Raw genomic sequence first — 17,472 nt, 5'->3', positions numbered from 1 at the left:
CGTCAATAATTCGTCATTTTTTGGGTACGACGTCATTTTACCAACTTAAGACGTATAAATGTCGTGACTTTTTTGACGAAATAATAACTAATCGTAGAATGACCTCATTATAACGTACCATTGACGTCATTTGTATAACCATAAAAACACTTCGACAATTTAACCAAACTATAACGTCCAAGTAACGTTAGATTAGTGCCCATTTAATGACGTTAGTTATTTATTCATTGTACGACGTATCTGAGACGTCAGAATTTCGACCAATAAAAGACGTTAGTTAAATCACTTTAATACGACGTTCCTGGTTCGTCAGATTGTAGACCAATAAATGATGTTAGTTAACTGACGTTAATACGACGTACCTGAGACGTCAGACTTTAGACTAATAAAAGATGTTAGTTAACTGACGTTAATACGACGTACCTAAGACGTCAGACTTTAGACTAATAAAAGATGTTAATTAACTGACGTTAACACGACGTACCTGAGACGTCAGACTTTAGACTAATAAAAAATGTTAGTTAACTGACTTTAACACGACGTACCTGAGACGTCAGACTTTAGACTAATAAAAGACGTTAGTTGACTGACTTTAACACGACGTATCTGGTTCGTCAGTTTGTAGACCAGTATCCAACCCAAGGAGCAAAGTGACGTCAGAAGACGACATCGACATAATGACGTCTATTTTTAGTCATTTTTGGTCTATGACGTCGGCGACTAATAATGGACGTTTATAAGACAATGATAACTATTTCATGCAGTGTTATAGCTATCAAGAAGATATCATTACAAGATTTTTGAACACTTTAAAGATGTACTTGTTATAGACAAGTACAGTTACTAAGGAAGCATCAGGGTCAGAAGATCGTCACTGTTCACTGGATCATCGAAGTCAAGCAACACGGGCGCGGTACTGTACTAGGATGGGTGACCGCCTTGAGAAAGCGGGGCTATATGCACGTGATACGTAAAGAAACAGTTAAAAAAGCGTTTTTTTTTTCATAGATAAAGAAGAAAAACGTTTTTTTATAAACGTTTATCAAGTGGACATTTTAACATTTTAATTTCATAAAAAATAATGTAGATTAAAAAGTTGTCGTCTATTTGACGACATTTTATGGTCAATCTTGTGACTGCCATTCCAAGATGACGTCCAAATGTTCAAAATCTGACGTACTTTTATTTCGTCCCGTCGACGTCATTAATTACGTATTAGTGACGTCAATATATGACGTCACGGAGATGAGACAAAAGTACGTCATTTTTACGGCACTTTGACGTCATTTCAGAACGTCGCAATCGTCAGAACATGACCAAAAAATGACGTTAAATAGGCGTCACCTTGCTACCTGGGAACATTGTATATGAAGCAAAAATGGAAATAACGAATAAAAATTAAATATTAGCATAAATAGTGGTAAAATTATTTTTCAATCTATCTCTTCCGTTTTCATCTAACATTAGCCTCCTCTATGTTTAAATTATATATATATGTTGCGATAATGTCCTTTTTAATTATATACGATTTATTATAAATTTAAAGAATTAATAAAATTATTAAAATATTGATAAAAACTTTTATCTAAAATAGAATAATCGCATCACGGCACGTATGAACTTGTCCGTTCCTGTCTTCCACTCTCATTTCTCCACTATGGGACTCTATAGTTTAAGTCACGTAAAATATGTTTTTTTTGTTGATTTTTTTTGTTGAACGTAGACCCAGAAAAAAAAGGTCTTTGACGCCATCTCTTCCTGCGTTCAACTCTATAGTTTATTATGCAATTTTTTTTAAATTAAATTATTAAATTAATTAAATTATGTTATAAATAATTATATTAATTAAATTAGGTTATAAATAATTATATTAATTAAATTAGGTTATAAAAAATTATATTAATTTATAGGTTATAAATAATTAAATTAATTGAGTTAGGTTATAAAAAATTATAACCTAATTTAATTAATTTAATTATTTATAACCTATAAATTAATATATTTAATTAATGATGCAAACACGCCGTTATCCCCCTCCACGCCAATGACGTCATCCCCCCTCCACATCCCCCCTCCACAAAGTGGCCCAGAACGCCCATAGTATACCTACTGTCAGTCTCAGAGTATACCTATTTACCGTAAACAAAAGGCACGAGCTAGAGGGGGGGGGGGAGCGCTCGCCCGGCGAAACCACCCAGATAGCAAAATGTGTTCGTTCTGAGTACATATTGTACTCACGTTTATTAAAAACATGATGGCAAGAATAGACACAGATGCGGGCTCATATGTTGCTCAGAATGCAGACATGTTATGAAATCTATAAAAGTTTACAAAATAGTGACATAATGAACACATAAATGTTCAATGAAATACTGCATATTGTGTGCATATAAAGCTCAAGAAATGACAACAATTTTAAATATTCTATGCTTAATATAATTATTTAAAAACATGTAAATAAATAAGTAAGACGTATCCAACAATTTATCAAAAATTGCTTCGCAGACCTCTGCCCTATGTGATACCAGAGGTATCACAAGCTGATCTGCAGCAAAGAACATTGTAATTAGGCTTCTCACAAGCTCGCCTCTTATACTAGCGCGTGATGATTTTTGATTACGCGAAAGTGACGCGTGGTATAGCCGCGTCGCGGCAGCGTGCGGTACTAGCGCTCGCGGTAATTGTTGTAAAATTATTTCTACCAGGGTCATGTAATTATCATGAGTTGGCTAAGTAACGTCAATATCTGAGCTCATATATTTTCTCATATACATGTTAACTTGTACTCATGATGTGTATCATCACAAATATGATCACAAGACATACATCACATTTCGATCAATATCAGAAGATCATGACGTGATGAAATCTGATCATCAGGCATTGCTATCTGGGCAGTAACGCAGAGACCACGAAATCTATCGGTCTCCTCAAAAGGATAATAAAGATTATTCTCTCTGTACTGACCCGAGTCGTATATCCTACCCCGAGATTGACATTACCGAGAACGTTCATAACAGGCGCCATCTATTGGTTTTGGAATTTTTGGAGCCCGATATCTCTGGAACGGTAAATAGGTACACTCTGAGACTGACATATCTGTAATCAGCTTGACCTACTATCAGGTACCTACTTTGTGACCAAAATCGAATGCGAAAAAAATGGGGCCATTTGCCTATGGACACTTGTTCTCACTCTTTATAGGATATTTAACTTTAGATCAAGGCCAATAATTGTCAAGTCAGAGCGATATCTTATATGTGTTCTTCTGTATTTATTGTTCAAACATAACGATTACGAAAAAAACAGTCATCCTCGCGCGGAAAAAAGTTCTGAGGCCATCGTGCAAATTAGTTGCATGTCTTGTTCAAGCTTGAGACGCATTTGTTATATTATAATTATATATATAACAAAATATAATAAATACTGCACACTACATCTTTTTGGGGGCTCAGCCGAGATCGAATAGAACAGATTTGGGAGACGTGTGTTGCGAGATATCGGAGAGAATGATGTTGCGAGGTTTTTGAGACTGTCCTGCGGGTGACGATTACGACGACGACGGCGGCGATAGTGAGGAGAGTGAATGACGAGAATTGATGAATGTTTTGGTTTCTTACACATTATGTAATAGTGATATATTAGAAACGCATATCTATCTCTAAAATGTACATTATACAGTTTTAGTCGGACGAAGAGAAAAGCTGAGAAGATAAGAGACAACTAAACCAAATAAATATACTTTAATTATCTAAAATATGGAGCGCTGTGAACATCTTAATGTTTATTTTATTTATATTTTTCGAACTACAGACTAATATAATTAAGTACTAGTATAAGTTATTTAGATCCCGTTGATACACACTTGACAAAACGAATGCAAGTGCGATAGTTAGCGCACTTTGTACTGTTGCATGTACGCTATATATGCATTGGAACGATTATTTTCGAAATTCTTTTCTGATCTAAATATCAAGAGTGATAATCGTTGCATATTATCAGACAGACGACATAAATAATAAAAAATTATAATTTCAATGCACTTATAAGCTTAATAAATTATTTGACGTCAATAATTTCAATTGTTAAATAAAACATTTTTTTCTACATAAATTAGAAAACTTATAGTTACAATATACATATGAGTCTATAAAAAATGTTTCAGCAATATGCACAAATAATTTCATTCATTGCATAAAACATTATGCATATTCTTTTTATTATCTACAAAAATTGAATATGTCAATCAAGCAACGCGATAGCCAAGTTCAAGGTCGCGACGCCAAGTACATAAAGAGAGAGCTAGCAGACGACGCTACCAAGTAGCTTATCCGGAGTTTTCGGGCCGATTGATTCTCCGAATCAAATATCTCAAGAAAGAAAACTGCGATCGAAAATCTGACGACAGTTTTCTAATATAACATTGATACGAGCTTTCGATTGCGACCAATCTGATTAAGATTGGTGCAGTCAATACTGAGATCTCGAAATCTCACATATCAAAAATGTGAATTTTTTTAGCGAAATACATCTCAGCAAAAAGTTCAGATTTCAGTCACACAGACACGCGTTTGCACTCACACACGCAAAGCCAGTTTGTCCCTCAAAACGCGTTCATACCGTTCTGGTCAGTGCAATCAGTGTAACCACATTCACACGCTCACATTCCTTGATGCTGATTAGTTATCTCGATTATATGCAGATCGAATCTCGAAATTATCATAAGAGTGAAATTGATATTTAATGGATGTTGGTTAGTTATCTCGTTTGAGTGTTAACGGCTTGTCAATGCGTGTCAAAAGGTCAAATTTGTTTCGCGTTTGACAGTGCGAGGTTACAGAAAGAGTTTCAAGAGAGAATTTTTCAACAGAGAGAGAGAGGGAGAGAGAGAGAGAGAGAGAGAACGGAAAGGGATACAAAAAGAGGTATATATTCCAAAAATATTTTAACATATATTATACTGATGTATACATGTATGCATTATGTAAGTATGCATGTTTGTATGTATATTTGGTTTTGATTACAGATTATTATAGATACTTTTTCCTTTTTCCTTAATATTAAGGAAGACAAATAAGAGAGGAAGAAGAAAGAGAGAGGAAAAAAGACCTCCAGAGCGAGCGAGAGAGAGAGAGAGAGAGAGAGAGAGAAGGGACAAAGAAAGAGAGGTACCTATACATGTATTTCAAAAATATTTTAATATATTTTAGTATCATATGTAATATGCGGACCATTGTTTGTGGGCAGGTAGAGCGGGTAAAACTGGATCAAAAAGTCCTTTATCATATTAATTAATTGTAAGTTTCTTAATAATTAATGAGAAATTACTTAACACAGATACGCGAATCAGGATGTGGCTGTGCGATTCGACGAGAAGGAGCAGTCCAACTACGTTTTGTTAGGTGCGTGGCGAGGCATTGGAAGGAGTGAGAATAACAACGGCTATACATGAGCGACATTCGTGCGTAGCCGTTGCTATTTATAAAGCGCTCCTCCTAATATTTCTCCACACGAGTAACAACGTCCTATTCGTCAAATCGCACGGACGCATCCTGATTTGCGTATCTGTACTAATTAATTTCTTATTAATTATTACTAATAATAATTTAATTTTACAATAATTGATTCTTATTATTTTACGTATAAGGGGCTGCGCACAATAAAAGGAATAAGGAACAGGGAATGGGGAATAGGGAACAGTTCATCATTAATATATGAAGTTCATTAACATATGTAATTTATTAAGGGGTTACATCACCCAGACCTGTTAAAAAATAAGGCTCATTTTTGGAATTTTTTCTCCGCTACCCGGGAAAAAATGATTAGATATAATCATATATAATTATATCTGGTATATATATAATTATATATAATTATATATGTTTTTATATGGGGTCATATCTAATTATACATGGCCACATGTGCAATCAGTGGTCCCATATACAACCAGATATAGCACCATATCTACTTGTATATAAATGTATATAATTTTATGTGAAGCCAGATATAATGATATGTGAGTAGTGCACTCTACATATAATTAGATATAGTATTATATACAACTATATATGCAGTCATATATTGCCAGATATATTAATATGACTAATCTGGCGCTATATACAACCAGATATAGCACCATATCTAATCGTATATAAATGTATGTGAAGCCAGATATGTTGATATGTGAGTACTGCACCCGACATATAACTAGATATAGTATTATATACAACTATATATGCAGTCATATATAGCCGGATATATTAATATGACTAATCTTGTCCTATGTACAACCAGATATAGCACCATATCTAATCGTATATAAATGTATATGAAGCCAGATAAAATGATATATGAGTAGTGCACCCTACATATAACTAGATATAGCATTATATACAACTATATATGCAGTCATATATAGCCAGATATATTAATGTGACTAATTTGGCGCTATATACAACCAGATATAGCACCATATCTAATCGTATATAAATGTATGTGAAGCCAGATATAATGATATATAATGATATATGAGTAGTGCACCCTACATATAACTAGATATAGCATTATATACAACTATATATGAAGTCATATATAGCCAGATATATTAATGTGACTAATCTTGTCCTATGTACAACCAGATATAGCACTATATCTGTATAAATATAGATTCGCAAGTCATCATATATGCTGCAGATATTTAATCCTAAATTTAAAAATTTATTTGAATCGTTTTTATATATATTATAGATATTAAATTCAAAAATTCGTTACATAATATTATATAATTCAGTATTATAAAATAATATTGCAGGTCATGTGTGCGTATGGAACTTGCCCGGGAAAAGAAAATTATATATAATTATATATAAATATATATGATTATATATAATGCAATTATATATGAATTTTGTCTCTATATGATTATATATAATTATATATGACCATATATAGTCAATATATATTGGAAAAGAACTGTTAATTCGATAATAAAGCATTGATAAATTAAGATGTATATTTTTTCAAAGGCTATAGAATCAAAAGTGAAATAATTTATTCCATATATTACAACTTGGCACTGCTTGACATGAGACAGTGCCGTGTCTCTTGATACCGTTTTTATACCACTGTCCGTCAAATTTTAAATACGAGAAACGAATCCTATCGAATATATATATTATATAAAAAGTTTCACATACATTTTGACATGATTATATATAAGTTCATATAATTTATATATAAAGTATATATATAAGAATTAAGCATTTATCCATGTAGATTATATATGATTATATATAACCATATATAAACTTAAATTCGGATTATCCGATAGATGGCATCCGATAGGATTTATTTCTCGTATTTAAAATTTGACAAACAATGGTATAAGAATGATATCAAGAGACACGGCAGTATCTCACGCCAAGCAGCGCCAAGTTATATGTAAATCATTTCACTTTTGATTCTAGCTTTTGAAAAAATATACACTAAATTTATCAATGCTTTATTCCTTAATCGAAGTTAACAAAATTCTTATTTAATATATATAAAATATTTATTATGTTAGATATAATCACATCTGATTATATATAAAATCGACATTAGATATAATTAGATATAAAAAATGGCCCGATATAATTGTATATAATTACATATAACCACATACAATTATATATAACCATATATGGTTATATAATTATATGTGGTTATATATAATTATATACAATTATATACAATTATATCGGGCCATTTTTTATATCTAATTATATCTAATGTCGATTTTATATAATCATATGTGATTATATCTAATCATTTTTTCTCGGGTACTAATAAAGCAATCGAAAAATCGTTTAAAGGGTTATCTACAATAATCATATATATTATATATATCTATATATATTAGTACCGGACGTCTGTCTGTCTGTCTGTCTGTCTGTCTGACCGCGAACTACTCATTCGTTAGTGGACCGAATTTTTACCAAAAGTATATGAAATAGGGGTAGAATTTTCCGGGGAATGCCATGATGTGTATAGTTTTTTGTTACCGATTTTCTGGAAACCGGTTTTGCTTCCTCATAGAGGAAGCTTTGTTTTCATAAATTTCGTATATAAACCTTTGATTGCGTATAAGGTTGGGTCTAATCAACCAAATTTAAATGAATTATATATGAAATAGGGGCAGAAGAAACCAAAGAAAAGATTGGTTTTGAGTTTTTGATGCTAATATGTTCAGAGTGTTCTAAAACGTCGAAATATTGCATTAAAAAAATGTCCGTATGTGTGTGTGTGTGTGTGTGTGTGTGTGTGTGTGTGTGTGTGTGTGTGTGTGTGTGTGTGTGTGTGTGTGTGTGTGTGTGTGTGTGTGTGTGTGTGTGTGTGTGTGTGTGTGTGTGTGTGTGTGTGTGTGTGTGTGTGTGTGTGTGTGTGTGTGTGTGTGTGTGATTTGATGTCCGTGGTTGCTCTAACTGCATTGATACATCGGGCTGTTTTTTTTTAATCGATAGAGTATCATTCAAGGAAGGTTGGTATTGAATTTGGCGATAATCAATAAAGGGGCTCTTTCTTTTAAAAAATTTGATTTTTTTAGAAATGCCCGTGGTTGCTCTAACTTTTGCAAATTTTGAAATATTGGGCTATTTATAATTTTATTATATTTTTCAGTCTTTTCTACCCCTATTTCATATATAATTCTTTAAGATTTGGTCCGGAGAGCGCCATGATGTGTACAGTTTTTGGTTACCGATTTTCTGGAAACCGGTTTTTCTAATTTTTTCAATTTTTCGGGTAATAATTGATTGAATCTCAAAGAATTATATATGAAGTAGGGGTAGAATTGCCCGGAAAGTGCTATAAAGTGTATAATTATTCGTTACCGATCTTTTTGGAAACCGGTTCCGAATGACCGAATCTCAAAGAATTGTACATGAAGTAGGGGTAGAATTTCCCGAGGAGTGCTATAAAGTATATAATTTTTTGTTACCGATCTTTTTGGATTTTTCCGGAAATAATTGACCGAATCTCAAAGAATTGTATATGAAGTAGAGGTAGAATTTTCCGAGGAGTGCGGGGAGAGGGAAAAAGAAGAAGCAAATACTTTTCATCGCCGCGAATAAAAGCGTCCACCCGTTGAGTGATTCGGAGATGGTATAATTTAGGCAATACGGGGACTGCCATAAAGTGTATAATTTTTCGTTACCGATTTTTTGAAAACCGGTTCCGAAATTTTTTCAATTTTTCAATAATTGACCGAATCTTAAAGAATCATATATAAAATAGGGGTAGAAAGAACTAAAGAATGTAATAGAATTAGAAAAATTGCTAATAGTAAAGGGATTTCCGATTTCTGTAAAAAAAAATGTACGTAATTGCTCCAATTTCCGCAAACTTTGAGATATCAAGCTGAATTTCTTTTATGGATAATTTTTTGTTACCGATTTTTTGGAAACTGGTTTGGAAATTATTCAAATTTCGAGAAATAATAAGTATTAATTGACCGATTTTCTTGAAAACAGCGCCAAAAGTCTTTTAATTTTTGAAGGATAAGTTTTATTTTTTATTAATGGATAATTTTTTATTAATGGATCAATTTTTTTGAAACCAGTAATTTTTCTAATTTTTTGTTGATGATCTTGGTGAAACTGGTACCAAAAGATTACTAATTTTATGGGGATGGCTACTATGGGGTTGAAAATTGGAGGTTTCATGGGGTTCTATTGGTGCTCCTAATTAATAGGTGAGTTTGGGGAGAGGGGAATAGATTTTGAGTCCGCGCGAAGCGCGGGCGAAAAATCTAGTATATATATATATATATATATATATTGTATAGGGGAGACCGGGGCAAACTCGACATAATTTTTTCAAAGGCAATTTTCAACAATTAATTAAAATTTTCAAGCAAATTTAATGGTATACATTTAAAGAGTGTTCCTTCAGGTACAAATTGCTTAAGGAAATTTTGCTATACATTGCTTAGTTTTGCCCCCAGGAAAGAAAAAGTGACGCAAAATTTTCAAATTGAAAAATGCCGGGGCAAACTTGACACTTTGCCTGATCCACACAATTTGATCTGGAACTTATTTTTTATTGTCTGAAACTAAACATACATTGTTTATCGTGTATTTAAAAAGTACAAAAATTCGGAATTAAGTAAAACAATCGTTGGAAATAATAAGAACAGAAATTGTTAAACATTCAATTATTTTCATCTAAACTCATGTCTGAAAAACAGACGTGCACACACATTTGTCATGGGCTATATAGCTGCATGATAAGCATCGTTTGTTATTGGGAGCTGATAAAACGGCGTGGTGTCGACTTTGCCCCGAACGTCGTTTTTCACTTTTGTTACTCCAAAAATATAAAAATTTTGAAAATATGCAAAAACTATTATCGGATTCGTATAAAGCATCGAATTTCCTATGAAAATCACTCACCGGTAGATTTGCAAGAGTAAAGCTTGATAAAATAGTAGAAATTTTCGAGAGATCAGAAAAATTACTTTTCACCATCAAAAACGCTTATGTCGCTAAAAATTACACCATAACTCAGAATGTCACCAAATTCCGTTGATAATACTGGCACATAAAGACGTATTTACAGTAGGAAAGGCAAGTTTCTACGATAGATTTAAATTGGCAAAAAGCCTAGTGTCAAGTTTGCCCCGGTCTCTCTCTCTATATATATATATATGGGACGATCCACGTCACTTTTACCCCCCATCTGTCCAAAATTGGTATGGACGGATTTTAATGACCAAGGGCGGAAAATGTTTGTCTTGAAAAGAGCTTTCAAAAGGCGTGTGGCATATATGCGCAATTCAACATGGCGTCATAGTTATGGCTGCTTAAAGGGATAAATTCAAAATTTCAGATCCAACATGGGCAGATAAAACGGTGAAAAGTAACTAAATTCATGTGAAACTCAGTATTTGGGAAATTTTGGGGTCGCTGATTACGAATCTGAACGTAAAATTGTGAAATTCAAAATGGCGGATCCAATATTGCGGATGCAAATATGAGAAACGGACGAAAATTCCAGTAAATGATTTGAAAACTCTTACTGGAAGGTTTTTTGGGTCGCTGATCACGAAATTGTAGCTAATTTGTTAAAAAACAACAGACAAACCGTGTTAATTGAAATTCTACTCTTAGCGTTACCCAGAGATGATGGCGTGGACGTGGTAGAAATTCATCTCCTTTGGAGTGCTTTATTTTAGTGAGTTCCCCTTGCCTCTCACGCTTTGGGGTGCTTTATTTTAGTGAGTTCCCCTGGACTCTCACGCTTCGGGGTGCTTTATTTTCGTGACTATCGAAAGGAGTGGAAAACGTTCCTTCAGCATATGTATTTCTTGCAAATCTTACCATACGTTATATTTCACGAGTTTCACGAATACGTTAAACGTTATAGCACAAGTACAGAGCGAATAATAAAGAAATATAACGCAACGCAAAATAGGTTGTCAACATGTCACAAAGGACAGAATTCTCCATTGGAGAGAGTCCTTATTTCTGCCGCGACGGTACGTCGCCACCGTCAACGCAGAATTCTCGGCTTAGGGACCAGGAGCCTTAATAACAAGAAGTGTTATGAAAAAGAGCTTGAGGAAATGCTGGATGGACTAAAAGTAATTTGGGTAACGCTAAGAGTAGAATTTCAATTAACACGGTTTGTCTGTTGTTTTTTAACAAATTAGCTACAAATTCGTGATCAGCGACCCAAAAAACCTTCCAGTAAGAGTTTTCAGATCATTTACTGGAATTTTCGTCCGTTTCTCATATTTGCATCCGCAATATTGGATCCGCCATTTTGAATTTCACAATTTTACGTTCAGATTCCTAATCGGCGACCCCAAAATTTCCCAAATACTGAGTTTCACATGAATTTAGTTACTTTTCACCGTTTTATCTGCCCATGTTGGATCTGAAATTTTGAATTTATCCCTTTAAACAGCCATAACTATGACGCCATGTTGAATTGCGCATATATGCCACACGCCTTTCGAAAGCTCTTTTCAAGACAAACATTTTCCGCCCTTGGTCATTAAAATCCGTCCATACCAATTTTGGACAGATGGGGGGTAAAAGTGACGTGGATCGTCCCATATATATATATATATAGGAGAAAAAATATATATATATGGGGTTCTATATATATACAGGTGTACCAGGACCTCTTCGACAAACTTTGAGGAATGATAGGTCACACAGAGAGGATCATTTTTTGCTAAGGAACATATGGTCGCTGACGCGACCTTAAGGAGCTATGTATCCGAAAAGTCAGATCTCCGGTAAAATGTTTTGAACAAATAAAATTTATTTTTTCTTGCATGTTCTGACAATTTACAATAATAGCTGTTCAAATTGCCTACCCTGTACCTCATTACATTGTTGACACCTTCGCAGCATTGGTTGTCCAACTCTGTCGAGTATGGCAGGGTTGTTTCGGATTTGTTGAAACGCAGCATTTATTCGGTCAATCAGTTCCGCTCTGTTGTCAACTGGGGTGATGTACACGATACTCTTAACATACCCCCACAGAAAATGACCGAATAAATGCTGCGTTTCAACAAATCCGAAACAACCCTGCCATGCTTGACAGAGTTGGACAATCAATGTTGCGAAGGTGTCAACAATGTAATGAGGTACAGGGCAGGCAATTTGAACAGCTATTATTGTAAATTGTCAGAACATGCAAGAAAAAATAAATTTTATTTGTGCAATACATTTTACAGGAGATCTGACTATTCGGATGCATAGCTCCTTAAGGACGCGTCAGCGACCATATGTTCCTTAACAAAAAATGATCCTCTCTGTGTGACCTATCATTCCTCAAAGTTTGTCGAAGAGGTCCTGGTACACCCTGTATATGTATATAGGAAAAAAAAAATATATATATATATAGAAAATTATTATGTTATTGCAAATAAAAAATTTATGTTATATAAATATCTATTAAATTAATATTAAATAAATGTTTTTTTAATTATCAGTGTAATTTTCCATTATGATAAAAGTTCCATCATGGTATAACTGATGGACATTGTACAAACATTGTGCATGCTAACGGCTTGGAATAAATTTTAAATAATGATTCTAAAATAAACAAATGCAGTTGGTTTCAAAATATCAAAAACGTATACATTTTCTTTGCTGAAAAAGTGTAATAAGATTTAATATTAATTTCTATAATATTACAAAACATAAATAATTTCCACAAAAAAAAATAAAATACCAATAAAAGGACATTACTAATGTAAAAATAGACGTGAGATCAATGCAATTAATCAAGTACATAATATACATATAGTATCAATGTTATAATCTGAATTACAATTTTTAGTACTGCTATCTATATATTATAAGTAAGAAGTATTTAGCTCTCTCATTTACACTTTGTTATATTAATTCGTTGGTTCTCTGCATGTATATTAATAATAAACGCTAAAATATCCAGGTGAGAAGTTAAGGAAAAACTTAACATCAAGGCTTAAAAACTTGGCGTGCCCAAATAAATAAATTGACCTTCACTATAAATATTAAGAATCCCGGGAAAAAAAATTATATATAATTATATATAATTATATATAAATATATATGATTATATGTGATTATATATATGAAATTTAGTACTTTATATAAAATTATATATAGGTCCATATATATCATTCATGAGCACATATATAATTCCAAATATAACTAGATATGAACAATAGATCATATATACACTCATGTATGGATACATATAAGATTTATATGGAAGTGTATATAACCCTATATGATTATATATAATTTCATGTAGCGTTATATAAATCCAAAAATCCTAAATAGTAGTAGCTTTATTTCTCCCTAACAAAATAATTCACAAAATTGCGTTACCTAATTCAACCCAAGTGATATGTATTTCAAAAAAAGATATGACATCTTTTAATTGCGCCAATTACAAAGAGAATATATATATTGTTTTGAAAAATAATTGTTGTGCAACTACTTTTAAAAAATAAAACTCAAGTGGTACGTATCTTTGTATTCTCATTCAAGGGTCTTTCCATCCCAAGCTTTAATTCTACTTATGAAAATTATAATATTACAAAGAATCATTTTAATCACAAAGAATGAAAGAGATAACAGTACAAAATAAAAATATTTAATTAAAATAAAATAAATAAATTTTTCTTGTAAAAAAAACTTGGCGATCCGACGAGTTCTTCGCGTCGAGGTATATCTGGGACGATCACGACTGTCACTACACTGATGTACACGCCCCGAAAGGAACATGGGCTAGTATTGATGTTGAGGAGACAAAACAGTATGGCATTGTTACGACAATTTGTTGGTTCTATTTATTACACCAGATATTTGGTAGATAATTATTAAAACATTCCGTAAATTGTCATATTAATTCGTAATCACATCGAGAAAATTAATGAACATGAAATTATCAATAATAATATATATAGAATTACCAATGGCCAATTCACTTTACACACTTTACTTCCTTTAAGAAGAATTCTTTCTTAAAGTATCTTCAATGCTAAGTTACAAAGTTAAAGTATTAGCCTTTATGAAAACTAATTGAAATTGTCCAAAATATTCTTCTCAATCAGGAATAACTCACAAGTTTAAGTGACCACTAATAAAATTCATATAAAACACCATAAATGCAAGGATATTTCATAGAAAATAAACATATCAATAATATAAGCGATGGAATAATGCGTAACTTTGATGCTTAGACTTAATTTAGTGCAAACGCATGAGAACAGGATTTCATAAGTAAATAATTCGAAGTAGTACTAAATCGTCTATTAATAATATGGCTTTTTAAGAAATTATAATTGTAGAAAATATTAACTTAGAATACAAGAAAGGGTATTTCTTTTATACGTCAAGTAAACGCATTAATCCATAACTTCACGAGACAAATGATATTTAAATGATAAATCGTATACCACATATTATAAGTAAGCAGAATCGCATTCGCAATAATTAATAACCGAAATACACACGAATCGTTTGGTAATTGCGTAATATTTCTAATGAATGAGTGTCCGACGTATTATTTGCAATTGCTCTTATGCAAATTAAGAAAGACCGCAATCGTTAATAGTGTCGCTATGAGTTTAAGAATTAACGCATTTGAAGAAAGATTAGTATTTACAAAGATCGAGCTCGCTATTACAAAGAGAAAGTAAATACACGCGCGGTTGCGACCGTAGAAGTAATAATTATCCGGCATATTCAAGTTTGTAAGAAGGTATCTTCTGTAGTAAAATCCGGCTCGAATTTATGAGAAGGAATCTTCTCTGCAAAAGTCCGGCTTCATCAATTTTATTGCAGTTCCATTCGAACAGCCATATCGAATTATGCAATGTCCTCGAATGTTCTGGAATCAAAGATCGCCATTTTGCTAACTGAAGTTAGCCGCTCATAATTGATCAGTGATTCTTAATCAGAACAACGAGTTACCTGTGCCGAGACTTCCACTATGCGTGGAAGGATTCTCCAGAATGGAGGAATACGGCCTCACAATTTTGCCACATCCAGCTCTCTTTTACCGCCTTTATATTGCCAATGTCCTTTGTATGGATAGCAATGACGGACGTCCAACCTTCTAAGTACAAATGGCGGACTCCTCTCCTCGTTTCTCGTCTCGTTTATATCGGTGCCGTCTAGCCTTTTTATAAATCTACAGCACAAGCTATTATATCGTTCTTCTACTAAACGCGAAATTATTCCCTTGTAAGGGATTCTCATGGCCGAAAGCCACGACACCGCTTGACTCGACACGCGTGACCGTTCAGGACTAGAGACGACTGTGTAATAATAATGCTCGCTCGCTCGCTCTGAGAACAAAACTTACTTCCGTAAAAGAACCCGGAAATCGGGTAGCGCCACATCGCCGCACGGCTGCGCCGCTGCGCGCGCAACACTCTTACTGCCGGTTACTTTGGGCCCGCACTGGCCTCTCTAGAGCTCTTCACGGAATCGGTTATCGACTCGAAAATGCAATAGGTGGCAGCACACCACTTCTCTTATATCGTTGCCACGCGGCATTTCAAACAACTGATAATAAATCCAACCCGCTAATGTTTCGTCTCTTGTGAGACCCATTATTCTAATTTCGTGACACTTCGATCCTTACGCGACCGATATTCGGAATTAAACGATCCGATCGTAGTATTTAACAATGAGAGACCATAAAATCCCGATTAATATTAAATCTGTCGAAAAAATCAGTTGTTTTCGCAGTTACGAAATGTTCAATATCTTTCTCTAGCACTTCAGGAATATTGTGTGCTTTTATAACTACGCGCTTAACACTTTCATTTGTCGATATTTTTTCTGGATTTATAGCTTCAATCATCTACTTTTTCGTATCTGCGGATACTTTCTGATCAAAGAACGCAAGCGTAACAGCTTCAGGACTTAAGTACAAAAATTATTAGGTAACGTAAGCCACAAAAAATTGATTGTTTTTAATAAAAACATGAAATCTTTTAATTTTTTTTCTTCTTTTGGCTCTAAACATACTACTATAACTTTTGTAGCCCATACATAATTTTTTCCAGCTGATCAAGTAATAAATGCAATAACTATTTATTTTTATTTTTTAGTCATTATCAATTTACCTAATTGTTTAAATGAGACGTATAAGGTCGCAAACGATGCAGAAAAGCAAGATACACATGTTAAAAAAAGAAAAGTGCTTTAGGCCGGATTTTTGTGGAAAATACGCTTTAAAAACCAATGTTAATGAAATAAACAGTTTAATACAAGAGAACTCAAATGTTTAAAAATCCGGGGGCACGAGTTTCCGTTATCCGATCGAGCTGAGCTTTGACAGGGATTATTTTTTTGCGAATTGGAAACATTCTGGGGGGGGGAAAAAAAATAAAAAAAAATTTTTTTTGTCGAGTAAATAAGAACCACCCTAATACATATATATAACGTTAACATAATTTTTTTAAAATCACATTTAACTACAATAATTAAATTATTTATATTAAATCAATTAATAATTTTTAAAATAAGTAATTTACCTGACACTAATTATTCCTTATTGAAAAAATTAGTAATGATTTTCTACTAATTATTGGGTGTACAACTTAGTTCGGTCCGTTTTCAAAAAATGGCTCTAGGTGCTATAAATGGTTGACGGCGACAGCTGATTTTTGTTGTATCGTGAAGTGTCAACATCTGTCAACCAAATATTGTTTACAAGCCTTTGAGTTTTGCACAACAAGTTTAATTTTTACTGCGTTGAAAATGTCGAGTTTCGTTCCAAATAAGCACCATTTGCGGGAAGTTTTGATTTTCTGTTTCAATTGGAAGAAAAGTGCAGCTGAAGCGCATCAAATGCTTGTGGAAGTGTATGGTGAATCTGCACCATCGGATAAATCTTGCAGAGAATGGTTTCGACGATTTAAAAGTGGTGATTTTAGTGTTGAAGACAAAGAGCGTTCGGGTCAACCGAAAA

At 33.3% G+C, this 17,472-nt stretch overlaps 1 protein-coding gene across 1 annotated transcript in view; it reads left to right on the top strand.

Moving 5' to 3' along the window:
• The first annotated feature begins 4,364 nt into the window (after window positions 1–4,364).
• LOC139781902 (fatty acid synthase-like) overlaps window positions 4,365–17,472 on the top strand; it is a 51,267-nt gene continuing 38,159 nt past the window's right edge. Inside the window, exons 1-2 of the mRNA XM_071720789.1 lie at window positions 4,365–4,925; window positions 5,027–5,168. The gene's annotated coding sequence lies outside the window, so the exon portion shown is untranslated. The remainder of the gene's footprint in view (window positions 4,926–5,026; window positions 5,169–17,472) is intronic.

This window comes from Temnothorax nylanderi, unplaced genomic scaffold, assembly GCF_030848795.1.
Source record: "Temnothorax nylanderi isolate EJ_2023f unplaced genomic scaffold, tnyl_v1.0 TNYL_tig0374_pilon, whole genome shotgun sequence".
NCBI classification, from domain to species: Eukaryota; Metazoa; Arthropoda; class Insecta; order Hymenoptera; family Formicidae; genus Temnothorax; species Temnothorax nylanderi.
This window is presented reverse-complemented; position numbering and strand designations above follow the sequence as displayed.